We start from the raw sequence: 7,794 nt of genomic DNA, 5'->3' as shown, positions 1-7,794 counted from the left end.
ACACCATAGAAATGTCTGCAGGGTAAACGTTTCCACAATGACCAAAGATATCTGTACAGGACTGGTGACTGCAGCATTCTTTGTAATCCTAAAACTATGAAACTAACGTCATCTCAAAAACATTTTTTTTTTTGAGATGGAGTCTCGCTCTGATGCTCAGGCTGGAGTGCAGCGGTGTGATCTCAGCTCACTGCAGCCTCCACCTCCCAAGTTCAAACGATTCTCCTGCCTCAGCCTCCCGAGTAGCTGGGATTACAGGTGCATGCCACCATGCCTGGCTAACAAAAACATTTTGAAAAGGGTTAAATAAATCATGCATAAACTGAGGAAAAATACTATTTTCAAAAATGATGGAGAGAATCACTTTCATGATGAATGATTCCACTGGTGACATTATTGATAGAGCAATCGGGAAACCCAGGCACATCCTGGAGGTAATACTGGACTCCTATTACTAACATATGAAAAAATGGAGACACGTAAATACTCGTTTAAGCGTATAACGGACTGAATTAGAATTTTATCACATCAGAAGTGGGTTCCTAGGTCTCTGTTTCAGGATTCCTTAGTGACACAGGTGTAAACCCGGCATTTCAGGAGATAGCCGGTTAAGAATCTGGTCGGGGAGGTGGGCGGCCGTTGACAGGGATCAGTCATAAATTAGTGGCTCATAAATTAGTGGCTTGAGACTTCGGGAAGATAAAATCTTCCCCATTTATCCAGTGGTTGACATTGCGTGAATGCTTCAAAACGTCCAATAAGCGTCCCTGGGTGGGCTCGAACCACCAACCTTTCGGTTAACAGCCGAACGCGCTAACCGATTGCGCCACAGAGAGAAGCGCTTCTAACTCTACTGGGCATATAGGAAGGGCGCATTCACTGAACGTCCTCCGTTCCGTCTATTCTCAGGGCCCACCGGGCAGGACCACCGAGCAAGGCCTTGGAAAACCAGAGAGATTAGAGCGGTGAGTCGCGCCGGTCACGTTGGACGCCTGCGCTTTAGGAGATTCCGGAGCCAGAAGAACAGCAGAATTGCCTTCGCTCGCCCTGCCCCTCGCCTGCTTCAGAAGCTTCCAGAAACTCCCTGGTGGGCGACCCAGCCCGAGCTGCCTGGGGCCCCAAAGGAAGCTGAACGCCCTGTGGGCTCCCGGGATGGTTCTTCCCGTTCTTTGCGCCGCCTTCACCCATTGAAGGAGCCTATGCCCACCCTGCCCAGTCGCTTTCCGGGCCGCTGAGGAGCTTCCGCTGCCATCTTCGGATCCTGTGTTCCGCACGGGGGCTCCACCAGGGCAGGGATGGTGGTGAGGGTCGCTCGTGGGTCCCCTGGGGGGAGCAGGGTCTGGTACTCACCAGGGCGCATGACTAGGACTTGTGGAATGAATTCATCGTCGCCTTTAGCTTTTAGTCCTTTGAAGAGCCCTGAGAGTGGAAATCAAGAGATTTTTTCCACGGGGAAGTTCTTTTTACAAAGCGTTGATTTCTCGGCACCCGGCAGGGAGGGCAACTGGCAGGGCCTCTGGGGCACCTTCTGCGCGGTGGAGCCGCGGGGGCTCAGCTGGGCGGTGGTCCGGCCGTGGGGTGGTAGGTCAAGAGCTGGGAAAGGAAAAAGCAAAAGCTGGGAAAGAAGCCGGGGAGCGGTGGACCAGACATCCAGACCTCCTGAAAGGCTCATGAAGGGGCACAGGCGGGATCTTCTGGAAGTGAGAATTGTTTTTGTTTGTTTGTTTGTTTGTTTATTGTAGTAGAATGGGGAAATGGAGAGAGAACCTGAAAGAGCCCCAAACTGGAGGACCTATTGCTCCCCAAGAATAACATCTTCCAGAAGAACTAGACAGAAAACTAGGCGTCTGGGAACTCTGAAATCCTTGGAGGAGTAGCATCATCATGACCCTCTGTGTTCCTTTTGGCAAAGGGCTTGCTCCCATTGTTTGCTTGTTCAATTGTCTGTCTGTTAAATAAATAAAACCCTTTTCCTATATCTTTAAAATTACGTTGGTTTTATTATTTTATGATTACAAGTAATGCTGCAGTCATCATTCTTGTACACTCTCATTGGCCACTGGTGTATTTCTGTAGGGTGGAGGCCTGGAGAGTAGTTGTTCCAGCATAGTGTTTACATAGCTTTTATTTCATTCCGTTTTCTTTCCTTTGTTGCTTTATTAGCTATAACCGTTTTCTTATTTCAGAGGCTGCTTTAGGGTTTCCGGGATACATCTTTAATTTATCATAGTCTGCTTTCTAGTGTCATTATGCCTCCCTTTCTGGCCTTTATCGTAATGTTATGTATTTTTACTTTATGCACTATAACCTTTGTGATTCATTATTATTACTTTTATTTATTACGTCAAATATTTTTTGAAAGATTTAAAGTATAAGAAAACGTGTAGTACATGCTTTCGAAATGCCATTTCCAATATTCGTTTCTTTGTGTAGGACCACATTTTTATCTGGTATCCTTTTGCTTCTGCCTGGAGGACTCAAGATTTCTTGTAGCGTGGGTTGGTGAATTGTTTTAGCTTCCGTATGTTTTTCAATGTCCTTATTTCACTCACAGTTTTGAAATTTTATTTTTGCATAGAATTCTAGGTTAACTTTTTTTCTCTAGGTACTTTAAAAATGTTGCCATTTATGAAGCATTGTCATTTAAAATATCATCTTTCTTTCCTATGTTTGTAAATAGGGCGTAAAGCCGGTTTCTTGTGCTGGTTATACAATTTTCAGAATGTGTATTTAAATTTAAAATATTAAATTGTACTGAAACACTAAACATATTAATCATGAATGTCCTAGATTCATCTTAAGTTCCAACAGTGCACTTAAAATGTGCCCAACCTGAGGGTCAAACCTACCTGCTGATGTGGAATTTGTGTTTGTGAGACATTCTCAACAGCATTTGCTTTCCCCAGCCTAGTGATTTTCCTCACATCTGAATGTCTTCATTGCAAAAGGAAACGTTTTTCCTTGCAAAAATACTTTAAAATATTCTTACTTCAAGTAGGTGTACTAAAAACAAATTTCTCAGTTGCACCCCTGAAATCCATCGAAAGCCCGGGAGAGACAATCAAGTGCTTCAGGACCAAGAGCTAAACAGGGGAGGACAAAGCGGGGCTTCTTCACTAGGAGTCAAGCCAAAGTCAACTGATTTGGTCTCCAATGGAGAACGGAACTCGGTTCACCAGCAACGTGAGGACGCGGCCCAGAGGAGACGGAGTTTCCCTTCATGGTGCCTTCAGATAGGAAATCTAGGATTTTCTTTCTTTCCCTTTGATCTACTTCCAACTCTCCCTTTCTGTTTCTTCAAGACCTTTTTCGGATCCCTGGGTGCGAAGGACCTAAGGGGCCAGTGCCCTTCCCTACCGGTCCCTCCTTGACTGGGTGTCTTCGGAGCCCAAGCTCACCCAGAACATTACTGCCCGCTGCAGACACTGAGAGGACCAAGGAGGGCGGTGGGTGCAGTGGGAACCACAGAGTCACCGTGCACCTGCGCCCGTGGGCTCCTAGCAAATTGAATAAATGCCCCCTGAAGCTTCTCTGCAGGTCAGAGGGAAGGGGAGGGTGGCTGCCGACCCGGCGGGAGAAGCTTCAAGAAGCGTCGGGAGGACCTGGCCCTGCCCCTGGGCCTTGAAGACAGGCCTGGCCAGGCTGATTTTGATGGGTAGGCCCAAAGAAAAGGTTCGAGGGCGGCCCAAACCCCGACCCCGAGATTAAGGCTCTTAAGTGTCTGACGGTTTTGAGAATCGTCAGTAGAATCGATCCTGCCTGTATCAGGAGACTCCTTTGCCAAAATTCAGAGACCAAGAAAGAGAAAGATTGGGCAGATCAAAATCTGTAATTAACCAAACAGGAAACATAAGTTTTCTGACAAATTGAATATGTGCTGTGAGAAAAAGACTAGCCTCAAGGAGAACTTGGTTTTTTGGCTTGAGTGTAGGGAAGAATGGAGTTGCCACCAACAATGGTGCATTGAAACGGCAGGTGCATCAGGCTGTAGATGTGAAGGAATTAAAAATATTTTACCCCAAACTACATTTCTTTGACATATTTTGAGATGTCTGTTCAGAAAGCCAGCTGCAGAAGTAGCCCTGCAAAGTTGTCTTTTGTTGGGGAGATTTGCATCTGTAGGGAATCTGCATTGATACAGCCAAGTCTTTCCTTGTCCAGATCTAGGAAAGATGAACTGAGAGTCTGACACCTGTAAAGGTCTGAAAGAAACTTTTAGGGTTTATTCTTTCTGAGAGCTGCTACCTGTAAGGTTTCATTTACATATTAAGACCACCTTTGCTAGCCGAGCCTCATTTTCTCTCCCTGCCATCACTTATCTTGTCCACAATAAATGGATATACCTCTGACTCTGATTGCACCTGGTTTTGGCCATGCTTTGAGCCCTCATTCATTCTGTTACCTCAAGATGGTATATAAGCTTCTGCATCCCATTGTGGGTAGGGGAGGGTAATCACTCTGTGACTCTCCCCATGCACATGTTAGTACATTTTATGCCTTTTCTCCAATTAATCTGCCTTTTGTGACTTGATTTTTGAGTGAACCTTCAGAGAGTTAAGAGGGAGGGTTTCCATTGGCCCCTACAGTTTTGGAGCTGTAAACAGGATAGGAAAGCTCTGCTCTTCTGGAAGTTGCAGTGAAGAACCCAGGATCTGATCAGCTGTCATAAGGGTAAGAATTTTTTTACCAGCCAGGCTCCTGGCCTCCTTCTCTGTGTGGAATCTCATCAAGTGGATGGTAAAAATCACTGTTTGTTTCTTTTCCCTCTCCAAAATCTTGCTTAATTGGAGAAAAGGATTTGTGTGACTAGTCTTGGGTGTAGTGACTCTGGTGTGCTTTTTGGTACTTTGTGGTACCAATTCCTACTGTTTAATCCCTTTCTTCCCAGAAATTGTCTGTTCCTTTGTCTTTGTCTCTATGTGTTATTCTGTCATAAAAGGGGGTACTGGTTGAGGTTCCTTCTCATCTTATTTTATGTCCTTGAGAGCTTGACTTGTGACCAAGTGGGAGCGCTTTCTCTTGGTTTCCACTATCTGGAAAGAGGCGGTAACTTTCAGATCATACTAGGTGGCCTCTGAAAATGGCTGGGAACCCCAGCACACTTTTTGTTCTGACCATGTCAAGCTCTTGGGGTTTGTCTTAAGAAGTCGCATCCCTTTGAGGCTTTTGTCCTCTCAATTCTTGTTGCCTGGTTAGTTCTAGGAAAGCTCAATCCCAAGAGGGCCTACCTGGTATCACGGATTCACAGGTCTGTGACTGGAAGTCCCCATAAATTTGTGGGTTGCTGGAGGCAAACATCATCCTTACCCATCTGTGGTCTACTCCTTGCATTGAACTTTTTTCTTGCAGGGGAATCTTTGGGATTGCCTCTTCTTTGCCCTTCCCAGAAGGTTAACGTGGAAAATGACATCCTGGGTTTTCCAGAAAGGGGCTATTTGGTTGAATTGCTATTGCAATAATTACACCATTGGAAATTCTAATTGCCAATGGCCTGAAGATGGATCCCTTAAATTAGACACCTGAATTAAAAAAAAAAGATTTTAGAGATCTCTTATTTTAACAGTTCATAGGAAGATCAAATTAAAACAAACACACATAGTAGTGTCATGGCTACCCTTAAAAATTCTCTTGACAATATTATGTGTGTTGTGTAGGGAAAAAAATTCTCTTGACTAAATTAAAGAACAAAATTTGACCCAAAACAAAGTTAAAATTCTTCATAAGCTCAAACTGCCTGCTCTGGATCCCTTCCAGGATGCACAATAAAGTCTGCTCTACCTTGCAGTTCAGTGCTTAAAGTGCTGCGTTTTGCTGCCATAGCCTGGGTTCAATTTCCAGTCAGGAAACCAGTTTATTTTGGCTTGATATTTGTGTGACTTTGACTTTTTGGAATGCCCATTTATTGATCCTTTTCCCCTTCACGGGCAGCTTTTGTTTGTTTGTTTATTAATACAGAGTCTCACTCTATCACCCAGGCTGGAGTGCAGTGGCGAGATCTTGGCTTACTGCAACCTCCGCCTCCCGGGTTCAAGTGATTCTCCCACCTTGGTCTCTCAAGTAGCTGGGATTACAGTCACCCACCACCACGCCTGGTTAATTTTTGTATTTTTAATAGAGACAGGGTTTTGCCATGTTGGCCAGGCTGGTCTTGAGCTCCTGACCTCAAGTGATCTGCCTGTCTCAGCCACCCAAAGTGTTGGGATTATAGGTATGAGCCATCCCTCCTGGTTGTTGGCAGCTTTTGATTTCCTGTCCTTCCTGCTTCCAAAGTTTCTGATGAGAAATCTGTTGATAATCTTATTAAAGATTTCTTGCATGTGACCAGTTGCTTTTCTCTTACCAATTTAAAGATTCTCTGTCTTTGACTTTTGAAAGTTTGATTATAATGTGTTTTGGTGTAGGTCTCTTTAGGTTTATCTTACTTGGAGTTTGTTATGCTACTGTGGTTGTATTCATGTCTTTCATGAAATTTGGGAAGCTTTCAGCCATGATTTCTTCAAATATTCTCTCTTGCCCTTCTCTCCCTCTTCTTTAGAAATTCCACAATGCAAGGCTGGGAGCGGTAGCTCATGCCTGTAATCCCAGCATTTTGGGAGGCCGAGGCGGGAGGATCACCTGAGGTCAGGAGTTTGAGACCAGCCTGACCAACATGGAGAAATGCCGTCTCTACTAAAAATACAAAATTAGCCAGGCATGGTGGTGCATGCCTGCAATCCCAGCTGCTCGGGAGGCTGAGGTGGGAGAATTGCTTGAAACCAGGAGGCAGAGGTTGCGGTGAGCTGAGATAGTGCCATTGCATTCCAGTCTGGGCAGCAAAAATGAAACTCCTTCCCCCCTCCCACCCCCCAAAACAACAACAACAAAAAAGAACTTCCACAATGTACATGGTGGTCCACTTGATGGTCACTTAGGCTCTGTTCACTTTTCTTCAATGTTATTTTATTTCTGTTCCTCAACCTGGATGATTTCCATTGCCTTATCTTCAGGTTCACTGATTGTTTCTTCTGCCTGCTCAGCTTTCTTCAAATTTGACTTTGAATCCATCTAGTTAATTTTTTACCAAAGCAGCAACTATTTTGGAAAAGCCTCCTTCATATTGCAGCCATTGGACATGATAATACATGGGATGTGCTGCCATTTGTTGAGAATCATGTGAAAATTAAGCTTCTGCCCCATCACACTAAAGTTCCAGCCCTGAGTCCCCACGGTTTTCTCCCTAGGCTAAGATAGAAAGGAAGAACAGGAAATGTGCAGAAAGCATTCTCTTAAGCAAACATGTATAACTTGCCTAAATTGTAATTATTTCCTGGAACAGGATGCACCTCTAACCTCTACAGGCAGATCATAGATTCCATTGTCCAGCTGTATAATGAATTCTTCTTCTCAGAGAAGAATACCAGAGATTCTCCCTGGCTTGCCTGAATCAAATTTCCAGAAGTAAGCGGTGAAAGGCTACAATATGAAGTCTCTCTCAGACGAGTTCCTTCTCTTGTCACACCCCACAGTAGAAACAAAAGAGGACGGGGAGGCCAGAGCTGCTCAAAGCCTTATAACCCACAATTCTCATAGTTATTCTCAACTTAGAGAGGGCTGCTTTCTAGATGCTCCCCCTCCAGGCCTGCAGACTGCCAGGCTCCAGGAATAAGTAGCTCTGAGAAGTCTACTATTTAGCTGCGAGCCACACTCCACTATTGCAAATTGGAGAAAGGAAGGACAAACTTAAAAGGTGAAAAGATTTAAGAGAACAACATGGTGAAACCCCATCTCTACTAAAAATACAAAAATTAGCCGGGT

At 44.7% G+C, this 7,794-nt stretch overlaps 1 non-coding gene and 1 pseudogene across 1 annotated transcript; both read right to left on the bottom strand.

Moving 5' to 3' along the window:
• Positions 1-270: 270 nt before the first annotated feature.
• Positions 271-5,301, bottom strand: LOC129138119 (uncharacterized; annotated as a pseudogene).
• Positions 763-836, bottom strand: TRNAN-GUU (transfer RNA asparagine (anticodon GUU)). Its single transcript has one exon. It is a non-coding gene; the product is annotated as a tRNA-Asn (tRNA).
• Positions 5,302-7,794: the final 2,493 nt, after the last annotated feature.

Source organism: Pan troglodytes, chromosome 1 (assembly GCF_028858775.2).
Source record: "Pan troglodytes isolate AG18354 chromosome 1, NHGRI_mPanTro3-v2.0_pri, whole genome shotgun sequence".
Lineage (NCBI taxonomy): Eukaryota > Metazoa > Chordata > Mammalia > Primates > Hominidae > Pan > Pan troglodytes.
The sequence above is the reverse complement of the archived record's forward strand: the minus strand, read 5'-3'. Positions and strand labels throughout refer to the sequence as shown.